Source organism: Lactuca sativa, chromosome 5, assembly GCF_002870075.4.
Source record: "Lactuca sativa cultivar Salinas chromosome 5, Lsat_Salinas_v11, whole genome shotgun sequence".
NCBI lineage: Eukaryota > Viridiplantae > Streptophyta > Magnoliopsida > Asterales > Asteraceae > Lactuca > Lactuca sativa.
Genome location: NC_056627.2, coordinates 88,352,992 through 88,363,391, shown reverse-complemented (window position 1 = coordinate 88,363,391; position 10,400 = coordinate 88,352,992). Strand labels below are relative to the sequence as shown.

The window sequence follows — 10,400 nt, the reverse complement described above, 5'->3', positions numbered from 1 at the left end:
GATGTTCATTCCCTTCAATGCGTCTAGGAGTATGATGTTGACCGATGATCCTCCATCGATGAGGATCCTACTAACAAAATGGTTGGCGATGTAGAGTAATCACTAATCCGTCATGATGAGGATCCTAGATATCTTGCATATCCGCTTCGTCGAATGTAATATCCTTTTCGTTTGTGATCGATGTGTTCTTCTGTGGTCCTTTTTCCTTCTCCGTTTTGGATACCTTGGCGTACCTTTTTGCTACAGAGTAAGAGGTACCACAAATGCCAGATCCTCTAGAGATCATATTGATGGGTTTTGAGCATCCTAATAACCTTAAGGTGCACATACAACCCTAAATGCTTTGGATCAATGTTTTCTCTAATTATACATGCAATTTGATTTTCCAAAGCATTACCCTACCAAGCATGCAAAACATGGGTACTTGTATAAAAAAAACTAGTTAGATGACATACCTTTCTTGTAGCTTGTTTCCTTGGACCTTTAAGAGCCTAGCACCCCAAATGTGATGCCTCAAATGCTTCACACACCAACACCAACAATGGAGGACTTAAGAGAGTATTACTTGCACTAAAAAATCGGATATGCTCTTCCAAAGATCACTAGTGGCTGATTTCATGAGCTAAAGGGGTTTTTATATACTGTGGCAAGGATTAGTGTTACATCCATGTAAACCCTAATGTGCATGATTTTTCATCTTACTTAGGCACCATAGGTTAAAACTCCATGGACTATCCATGGACTACCATGTTGGTTTAGCCCAACCTAAATAATTATAGGCCCACACTATAAGAATCATTGATTTTCCAAATCAACCCCTTACATTTAATTAGTCTATTTGATCACCAAATTATTTCCAAATTAATTTTTGATCAATACTAATTAAATAATATGATTTCATATTAATATATTAGAACTTATAAAATATTAATAAATCATAAATAACCTCTTCTCAAAAGTCCATCCAAATGTTCTGGTGACATGCAACCCAAATGGACCATGCTACTATCGGGTCAAGTACATACCAATTATAGTTATGGACTTAGACACCTTATCCAACAGTCTCCCACTTGGATAAGTCTAATAACTATAGCTGCAAGTATGACTTAAAACATCGACTAGCAATCGTAGCTCTTAAAAGCCTCTGTCGAACTGTGACGCACCATTTTAGATAAGTGATCATATAATCCTCTGTTCTCAAGATATCAGCCGGAAAAATACATGGAGCAACGTCATACTTATTGTCCAACAGTTTGTTTCCTGATTTCCGATTTGTTTGACATAGAACTTAATCGAACACATCAATTTAGTTCTGACCGGGCCCGACACATATGTCAAAAAAAAATCATCGAGAGGCCCAAGATATCACTTTTAATTCTCCAAGGACTGAAAGGAACACATAAACTTCGAATCATATTATTGTCCTAACCACTCGTTAAATTGTACACAACAACACGTTTTATAGCATCAAGTTACTGATGCAGTTTCATACTATCAATATACAACCAACTCATAGTCAACAACTCATATCTCTTGGTTTGAAGACTCATATGATATTATCATCTCACGATCACTCGAGATAAATTCCATGAAGTGATACAAGTGAGTGTGGGTTTAATCCAATACTCAGACCTTATGAGCACTCATGAATGTTGTAGCAATCCTTTTCTATGTCTAATACAATTCATACAATCTACAAGCAAAATTCATGACAGTCTTGCTTCAATACCTACTTCCAAAGTATGATCGGCTGTGGATAGTTTGAATAATATAACTATTCTGGAAGTCAAAACATGCAAAGTGAAACAATAGTAAATGATTGACACAAGATAGTGAAATTACTTATAAATAAAAAACACCTTTTATTTAATCATCAAATGTCAATTACATTTCAACTATTACAAGTTTCAAAACTATCTAATCATTAAAACTAATATCGTCCTTCAGCCCGATGCGCCTCGCATGCTGTAAGTTCTTAACCTTTCTTAGTCCCTTCGTGAGGGGATCTGATGGGTTCTCCTCTGATGATAACCTATTTGCTACGAGGAGTCATTCTTCTATTCGATGTCTTATGAAGTGATATTTTCTGTCGATGTGCCTGGATCTGCCATGATCCCTTGGTTCCTTAACTAAGGCAACCGCACTCTCGCTGTCATAGAAAATCTCCATAGGCTCCTTTATAGCTAGTACAACTCCAAGGTCTCCGATGAAGTTCTTCAACCATATTGTCTCCTTCGCCGCCTCGCTTGTTGCTATGTACTCTGATTCGCACATTGAATCAACTACTGTCTCTTGCTTGGAACATTTCCATGTTATTGCTCCTCCATTCAGGTAAATACCCGGCCCGAATGAGATCGGAAATTATCTATGTCGGTCTAAAAGTTGGCATCACTATACCCCACCACTCTCAAGTCATCACTCCCAACGAGGGTAAGGACCTAGTCCTTAGTCCTCCGCAGGTACTTGAGAATGTTCTTTACTGTAGTCTAGTGAGCCTTGCTAGGATTCCCTTGATATTTTCTGAGCATGCTCAAAGCGAATGTCACATCATGGCAAGTACAAGTCATAGTACACATGATCGAACCAACTGCGGAAGCATATGGTATCCAACTCATCTAAGCTATCTCAGCCTCTATACTCGGACTCTGAGTTTTACTCGGTTTTTTATTGCTCTGGATCGGAAAGTCATATTATCTCTTGGATCCATCATGCTGAATCTTTTCAACACCTTTTCCAAGTAGGTACTCTGACTAAGTCCAATTAGTCTCTTACTCCTATCTCTCAATATCCATATCCCAAGAATATTGGCAGCTTCTCCGAGGTCCTTCATAGCGAAACATTTCCCAAGCCAAGACTTAACCTCCTGCAAGGTTGGTATATCATTTCCTATGAGAAGTATGTGATCCACATATAGCACCAGAAAGCTAAATATGCTCCCACTAGCCTTGACATATACACAGGACTCATCCTCGCTTCTCGAAAAGCCAAACTCTTTGACTTTCTCATCGAAACAAAGATTCCATCTGCGAGACTCTAGTTTCAATTCATAAATGGATTTCTCAAGCTTACACACTCTATTAGGGTACTTTGCATCGACAAAACCCTCTGGCCGACTCATGTAAACATCCTCAACCAACTTTCCATTAAGGAAAGCGGTTTTGACATCCATTTGCCATATTTCATAATCATGAAATGCAGCTATGGCTAGCATAACCCTAATAGACTTAATCTTCGCTACTGGTGAGATAGTCAACTCCTGGAGTTTGAGTAAAGCCATTCACAACCAGTTGCGTCTTATAAGTGTGTACCTTCCCATCGATGTCGGTCTTCTTCTTGAAGATCAATTTGCACCCGACTATCTTATGACCTGGTACATTGCCAACCAAGTTCCAAACTTGATTGTCATATATGGACTGAATCTCGTTGTCCATCGCCTGTTTCCATTTAGCAGACTCGGGGCCTGCCATGGCTTCCTTGTAGTTGTTAGATTCATCCAAATTTATCAGTGTGCTATCATTGATAACTGTATCACCCTCAAATGTTATATGAAAACCATATAACAAGGTGGAACACTAACTCTACTGGAACACCTCAGAGGTGCGGACTCGTCAATCGGCACAACATGAGTTTCCTCCTCAGGTTGATCGCTGGTGTTTGAGGTTCCTTCACCACTTGACTCTTGAAGCTCTTCAAGTTCAATTTGCCTCCCACTGTCTCCTTGGCCTATGAGCTCTCTCTCGCGAAAGACTCCTCTCCTCACTACGAAGACAACATTATCACTCAGTCTGTAGAAGAGATAACCAAAGGATTTCTATGGGTAGCCAATGAAAATACACCGCCCACTTCGAGGTTCGAGCTTGTCGTGAGTCTCGTATCTCACAAAAGCCTCGCAAACCCAAACCTTGATGTGTGCTAATGAGGGAACCGTCCCTATCCACATCTCATGAGGTGTTTTGGCAACCTTCCTAGTTGGGACTAGATTAAGGATATCGACACCAGTATCTAAGGCATACCCCTAGAATGAGATAAGTAACGAAGCTCGACTCATCATGGAACGAACCATGTCCAACAAGGTTCGATTGCGCCTCCCAGCCACACCATTAAGCTGTGGTGTCCTAGGTGGCGTCAATTGTGAAACAATTCCACATTCCTTAAGATAGTCAAGGAACTCGATACTAAGATACTCACCACCCCAATCGGATCGGAGCATCTTTATCTTCCTATCCAGCTAATTCTCCACTTTTTTTTTAACCTCTTTGAATTTCTCAAAGGTTTATGACTTATGTTTGATTAAGTAGACATAGCCATATCTACTGTAATCATCAGTAATAGTCGCATAGAAGCGGTTAGAATCCCTTGTGGCGGTTCTGAAGGGCCCACATACATCGGTGTGTATGAGATCCAACAAAACTTCACCCCTTTCACAAGTACCAGTGAAGGGTGACTTGGTCATCTTTCCAAGTAAGCAAGATCCGCAAGTGTCATACGACCTTAAGTTGAATGACTCCAAAACTCCAGCCTTTTGGAGTTGGCCTATGCACTTCTTGCTGACATGTACAAGACGACAATGCCATAAGCATGCCTTATCCAATTCATTGGAAGAATCAATGTGCAACACATTATTTCCTAAGTTGTCTACAACTGTAACATCCCAAATTTCAGAAGTATGATTTAAGGGTTAAAGTGTAATTTTGAAGCAGGGACTCGACGAGTAGGTACGCTTACTCGCCGAGTCGGAGCGGGTTTGGGTCGTGAATTAAGTGACCAACTCACCGAGTCGGAAGTTGGACTCGACGAGTTGGTGCTGGAATGAGAAAACCCTAATCTTAGGTCTGAGGTTGCTACTTCAGATATAGGCTTGTGATGGTCCATAATATCATAAAGTTTCAATCATTTAGTTGTTGGTGAAGCCCCTTTGTCTAAAACCCAAGCCCTAGTGTGTTTTAGTCCTATATCCCCATGGTTTCACGTAAAGTTTGCAACTTTATGTGAGGGTTAGATTGTAGAAGGGTGGATCTATGGATTGGAGCCCTTGAATGGCTCGAAAAGCCTCTTAATGGATTGAGAACTGCAGAGGCTCGGCGAGTCACATGGGTGTACTCGACGAGTTGTATGAACATGTGCATGGGATCAGCGAGTTGAAAGAACAACTCGGCGAGTCTGTTGAAGATTTCCTTGGACTCGGCGAGTTTGTTCTTGGACTCGGCGGGTCTAGTCGCAAAACCCAATCTCTTTTGGGTTAAAGCTTTGGATTAGTGAGTCGGTTGGCGACTCGGTGATTTGTACAGGATAGGACTTAGAGATCGTTGGACTCGGCGAGTCTTGGGGCGACTTGGCGAGTAGAAGTCAACCAGGAAGGTTGACTTTGTCGGAGGACTTTGACTTTGACCAAGAGTTGACCAGTTTGACTTCCAAGGGTATTTTGGTAATTCTGGTATTTATGGAATTGGTTCTTTGGTAGTGTCTTGTGGTGAAGTTCGTGTAGGTGGTCGGAGCAGCTTGGTCTTATCTCTTTAGTCGGCAATTACAGGTGAGTTATCCTCACTATATCGACAGGGACTACGACACCAAGGCCGGCCCTTTATCGGATGGAAATCCGGGTATTCTTTGTTATGTTATTGCTTTGCTAGATCTGCATCCTGGTATTTAGGATGGTATTATGTTAGTGACATGGTTAAGGTCGGTACCCGGTATTTAGGGTAATGTTATGTTAGTGACCTGGTTAAGCTCGGTACCTGGTATATAGGGTATTGTTATGCTTGTGACCGGTTAGGTCGGAATCCTGGTTAGGATGTTGATATGTTATGTGATCTGTTAGACTGTTTGTCTGGTTAAGGATTTGTTATGTGGTTAATTGTTGCATGTGCACATGGTTGTTTGACGGGGGTTGGGTTGAGGCGGGTCCTGCTTTGTGTTATAGGCAAGCATACCCAGGGCGGACCGGATATTCCGAAGGCCCAACGAGCTGTCCGGATAGGCTGAAGGCCCCAAGAGGGTGGACCAGACGTGCCGAGGCTCGGAAAGTGGACCAGGCCAACTGAAGGCCCAGTACGGGCGGACCAGTCATATTGTAGACTCAGAGAGTGGGCCAGGTGGATTGAAGGCCCGGTGCGGGCAGACCAATCACATTATAGAATCGATGTACATGGCTAGACTCAGAGGGTGGACCAGGTTGACTGAAGGCCCGGTGCGGGCGGACCAGTCACACAGTAGACCCGATGTGCATGGTTGTTTTATTTGTGATATGTTATGAGTATGTTTATATGTGGTTGGTATTTTGGGGGTAACTCACTAAGCTTTCGGGCTTACAGTTTAGTGTATTGTTTCAGGTACTTCTGGAGATCGTGGCAAGGCGAAGGCGTGATCGTACCGCTCCTCATGTTTTGTGATTTATGTGATATGGTTTTGGGGAATACTCTGATGTTTAAACTATCTTGAAAACGAGATGTATGAACTTAATGGTTTTTGAATGAATTAAAATGTTTTAATTTGGCTTGAATTTTATGGTCGTTACAACAACCATCACAGTTTCATATACACCATTACAAGGTAATGCTTTAAAATAAAAAACACCATTATAAAAAGCATTAATAGCACCAATTTCATTATCAAATGAAAAAGTAAAACCTTGCTTGTACAAACCATGAAAGGAAATAATATTAGTCACCATTTCAGATGAGTAGCAACAATTATTCAATTCTAATTCTAACCCACTACTAATAAATAAAGAGTAAACTCCAATCTTGGTGACAGGTGAAACCTTCCTAATCCCCATGATCAAGTTTATCTTTCTGTGCTCCACATCCTTACTTCTTTTTAGGCCATGCACATCAAAACAAATGTGAAATCCACGACCTGTATCAAGGACCCAAGAACAAGAATGTGATGAGTTATTAGATAGAATAGTATAAATACATGCATGGGTGGCCTTAACCTTCCTATCTTTGACATCCTGTAAGTATTTGGAGCAGCTTCGCTTCCAGTGCCTTTTCTCATGACAATAGAAACACTCTGCTTCCTTAGGAATGGTAGAGGGAGCAGCAGAACCAGCCTTTGTCCCACTTGAAGGGATCCATCAAGAGACTTTCCTTTGTGGATCTTAGAGGGAGCCTTCCTCTTCTTCCCCTTTCATTTTCCAATTGCCAGAACAGGGGCGGTGGTAGGACTAGTAACAACCGATTTACCTTTGAAACTAGTTTCAGCAGTCCTCAAAAGCCCTTGAAGTTTTCTAAGTGTGACCTCCTCCTTGTTCATATGATAGGTCATGCGGAACTGATCATAACATGGAGGTAAGGAGTGTATAATGATATCTATAGCCATCTCCTCATTCAATTTTAGCAAATGGTCCACAAACCTTTGCATTTTCTGCAAGTGGGCCGTGATGGGTTAACCATCCTTCATCTTAGTTGTTATCATGGAAGAGATGATTTCATACCAATTGATATTGCCATATTTATACCTATTTTTAGGCAATATTTAAGTACATTTTTATTAATAAATTGATAATATGTTTAGAATAATGATACTTATGACTTTAAATTGTTATTTTCAGTCAATTAAAAGGATTTTCGAAGAGAGGGACCAAAAGTGACAATATGGGGAACATGGGAGGCTTGAAAGACAAGAAAAGAATAAATCCACGATAAGTACTGAATTCATGACGTGGCAAAGTTGGCCACGACGTGGCACGAGTGTTTTAGAAGATAGACATCACGACGCAAAGGATTTCCTTGTACGATACGGATTACTTGAAGCCCACGACGTGGCAAAGCTGCCCACGACGTGGCGCGGGTTTTTGGAGATTATTTAAGTTCTCCTGATTATTACGAAAGAGAGAAGCTTTTGGCTGAAGGAAAGAGTTCCAAGAGACGATTCAGATCGAAAGAAAGGTTCTGGAAGAAGGTTTTCAACACCAAAAAGAATAGAGGTTTATATCTTGGTTAAATTAGAACATGTTTTCTTTCAATTTAAGTTGTGTTGGTTTATTAGTTGCTAGGATGAGCAGCTGAATCTAGCTACTCTTGTTTAGCTAGATGAAGATTCAACCTTTTGAATAGTTCAATGTTTATGGATTAAGTTTAGTTGGTAAAAATTACTTGTGTTTGATCTGTATAACCTAGCATGCTATTGTTTGTTTCTTTAATTGTTTGATTGCGTGTTCTGTGTAGCTTAGTGACCATTAACTGCATGAACTTGTTTACCTAATGATTTAGTGAACATTAAATTGTTAGAGCTAGGATTGACCAATCTTAGTTAGCAATTAGAATAAATAAGCTTAGCTGTGCTAGAGAACGTGTATTGTGACCATAATTGCGTTTATATTACAAATCTTACATAGTATATTTGCATTTATAATTAGTTCTGTGTTTAATTATGTGTGAACATACATGGTTTGACATGAATTAGTTAATTATTGGTAAGTTAGAACTAAATTACTAATACAACTAAAAACCAACTTAATAATCCGTAATCATTAGCTAGCCATAAGGAAGAAGTGGATTCAAACTAAACAAGAGTGTGTTTTTAATTATTGAATTTGATTTAAGTTCATCTGATCTTGTAAAATCAGATAAAACCCTTTTAAACTTGTTAATAATTAGGTTAATTTAATATAAGTAAATTAATTAGAAACACCGTTCCCTGTGATCGACACCCGACTTACCCAAACTATACTGTAATCTGACTAGGTACACTGCCTATAAGTGCATAGTTAGTTAAGTCTGTTAGGTTATAAAAATATTAAAATTAGTGAGTACTTTTGTGCACATCAGGTTTTTGGCGCCGTTGTCGGGGAACGACTTAGTTTTTAGCTCATTTATTTGCATTAAATTAATCGATCCTTCTTGTGGGGTAAAAACCACAAAAAGTTAATTTTTCAGCAAAATAAAGTTTTTCTGTTAGTCACAGAGTCCACGACGTGGCCATATACCTGCCACGATGTGGACAGTTAAAAAACTAGATTTTTAATTGTTAGATAGTTTTTCTTATTTTAGTTCAGTTTTACGTTTTTAGTTTAGCAAGTTGCAGGAGTTCATGACCAGAAGCTCAAACACACACTTGGTGCCGCCACTTGAAGATCCCGAGTCTGCGCTTCACAAGAAAAAGACGCCTTTACAAGAATTGAAGTCAGCTTTTTCTAGGAAGTCGGGAAAGAAGACAGGAGAGTCAAGTTCACCCGCGAGGCACAAGAGCAATCTTGAGCATTTGGATCATACGCCCGTCCAAACCGAGTCCGAAAGCGATACCGAGCCGGAATTTGAAGAACACACGAGCGAACCCAAGAAGGAGCCAAGGAACGAGATGGCAGCAATTGAAGAAATGTCCATGGGAGCTTACAAGAAGCAGATCCGAGAAGATGTGGGTCCCGGTTTAGTCCAACCCGCAATACCTGCCACTGCCACATTCGAGATGAAGGGGCACATATTGACTGCACTAAAGGACATCCCATTTTTCGGGAAAGATCATGAGGATCATTTTAAGAATTTAGATGAAGTCAACGACATTGCGGATTACTTCAATGTCCCAAATGCCAACAGAAACACAGTCTTGCTTAGGATGCTTCCCATCACTTTCAAAGGAGCTGCTAAGGAGTGGTTAAAGGCACTCCCACCGAGTACAATTACCACTTGGGCTCAAATGCGTGAGCAATTCCTGGACCAGTTTTTCCCACCATCCAAAATAGCCAAACTAAAGAAGGCAATAGCCAACTTTGAGCAACAGCCGGGGGAGTCATTATACGAAGCATGGGAGCGGTACAAGGTCTTGCTCAGAAATTGCCCTCAGCATGATCTAAATGTGCAGCAAGAGATGTTAATCTTTTATGATGGGGTCAACGTGATGACAAGACAACTCCTTGATTCTCAAGGACCTTTGACAAAGAAAAATCCATGGGAGGTCAAGGAGCTAATTGAAGAATTCGCGAAGCACTCTCGCGAATACCACAACCCGAGGCAATATGGAATCAAAGGCGGTGGAGGGGCCCAAACTGAAGAAATAGCAGCTGTAATGACCATGTTGAATAATATGGAGCGAAGGATAACACAAATGGACCAATCGATACATGCCATAAGAGTGGGTTGCGAGAGATGCAGTGGTCCACACTTGACCAAGGACTGCAATGTAGATGAGTTTAGGAACAGAAACGCTCAAGTGTGCTACTCTAGTGGGGATAAGTTTGATGAGGACTGGAGAAAACCGAAGAAGGAGTGGATGCCATATGAAGAGTATAAGTGTAACACCGTGAATTTCAAAACAATTTTTCGCATAATTTAAAAACATATTCATTTAATTTTCATAAAACATCAGTATTTGAAACTCCAATCAATATCATACAATAAATCCCAAGATCACATATCATAAAAATCTCATGTGTGTGTACTGATCAAGTCGGCGCCTTCCCA

At 40.5% G+C, this 10,400-nt stretch overlaps 1 non-coding gene across 1 annotated transcript; it reads right to left on the bottom strand.

The window, feature by feature from the left end:
• Nucleotides 1-9,684: 9,684 nt before the first annotated feature.
• LOC111902912 (small nucleolar RNA R71) lies at nucleotides 9,685-9,791 on the bottom strand. The gene has a single exon (XR_002854003.2). It is a non-coding gene; the product is annotated as a small nucleolar RNA R71 (small nucleolar RNA).
• Nucleotides 9,792-10,400: the final 609 nt, after the last annotated feature.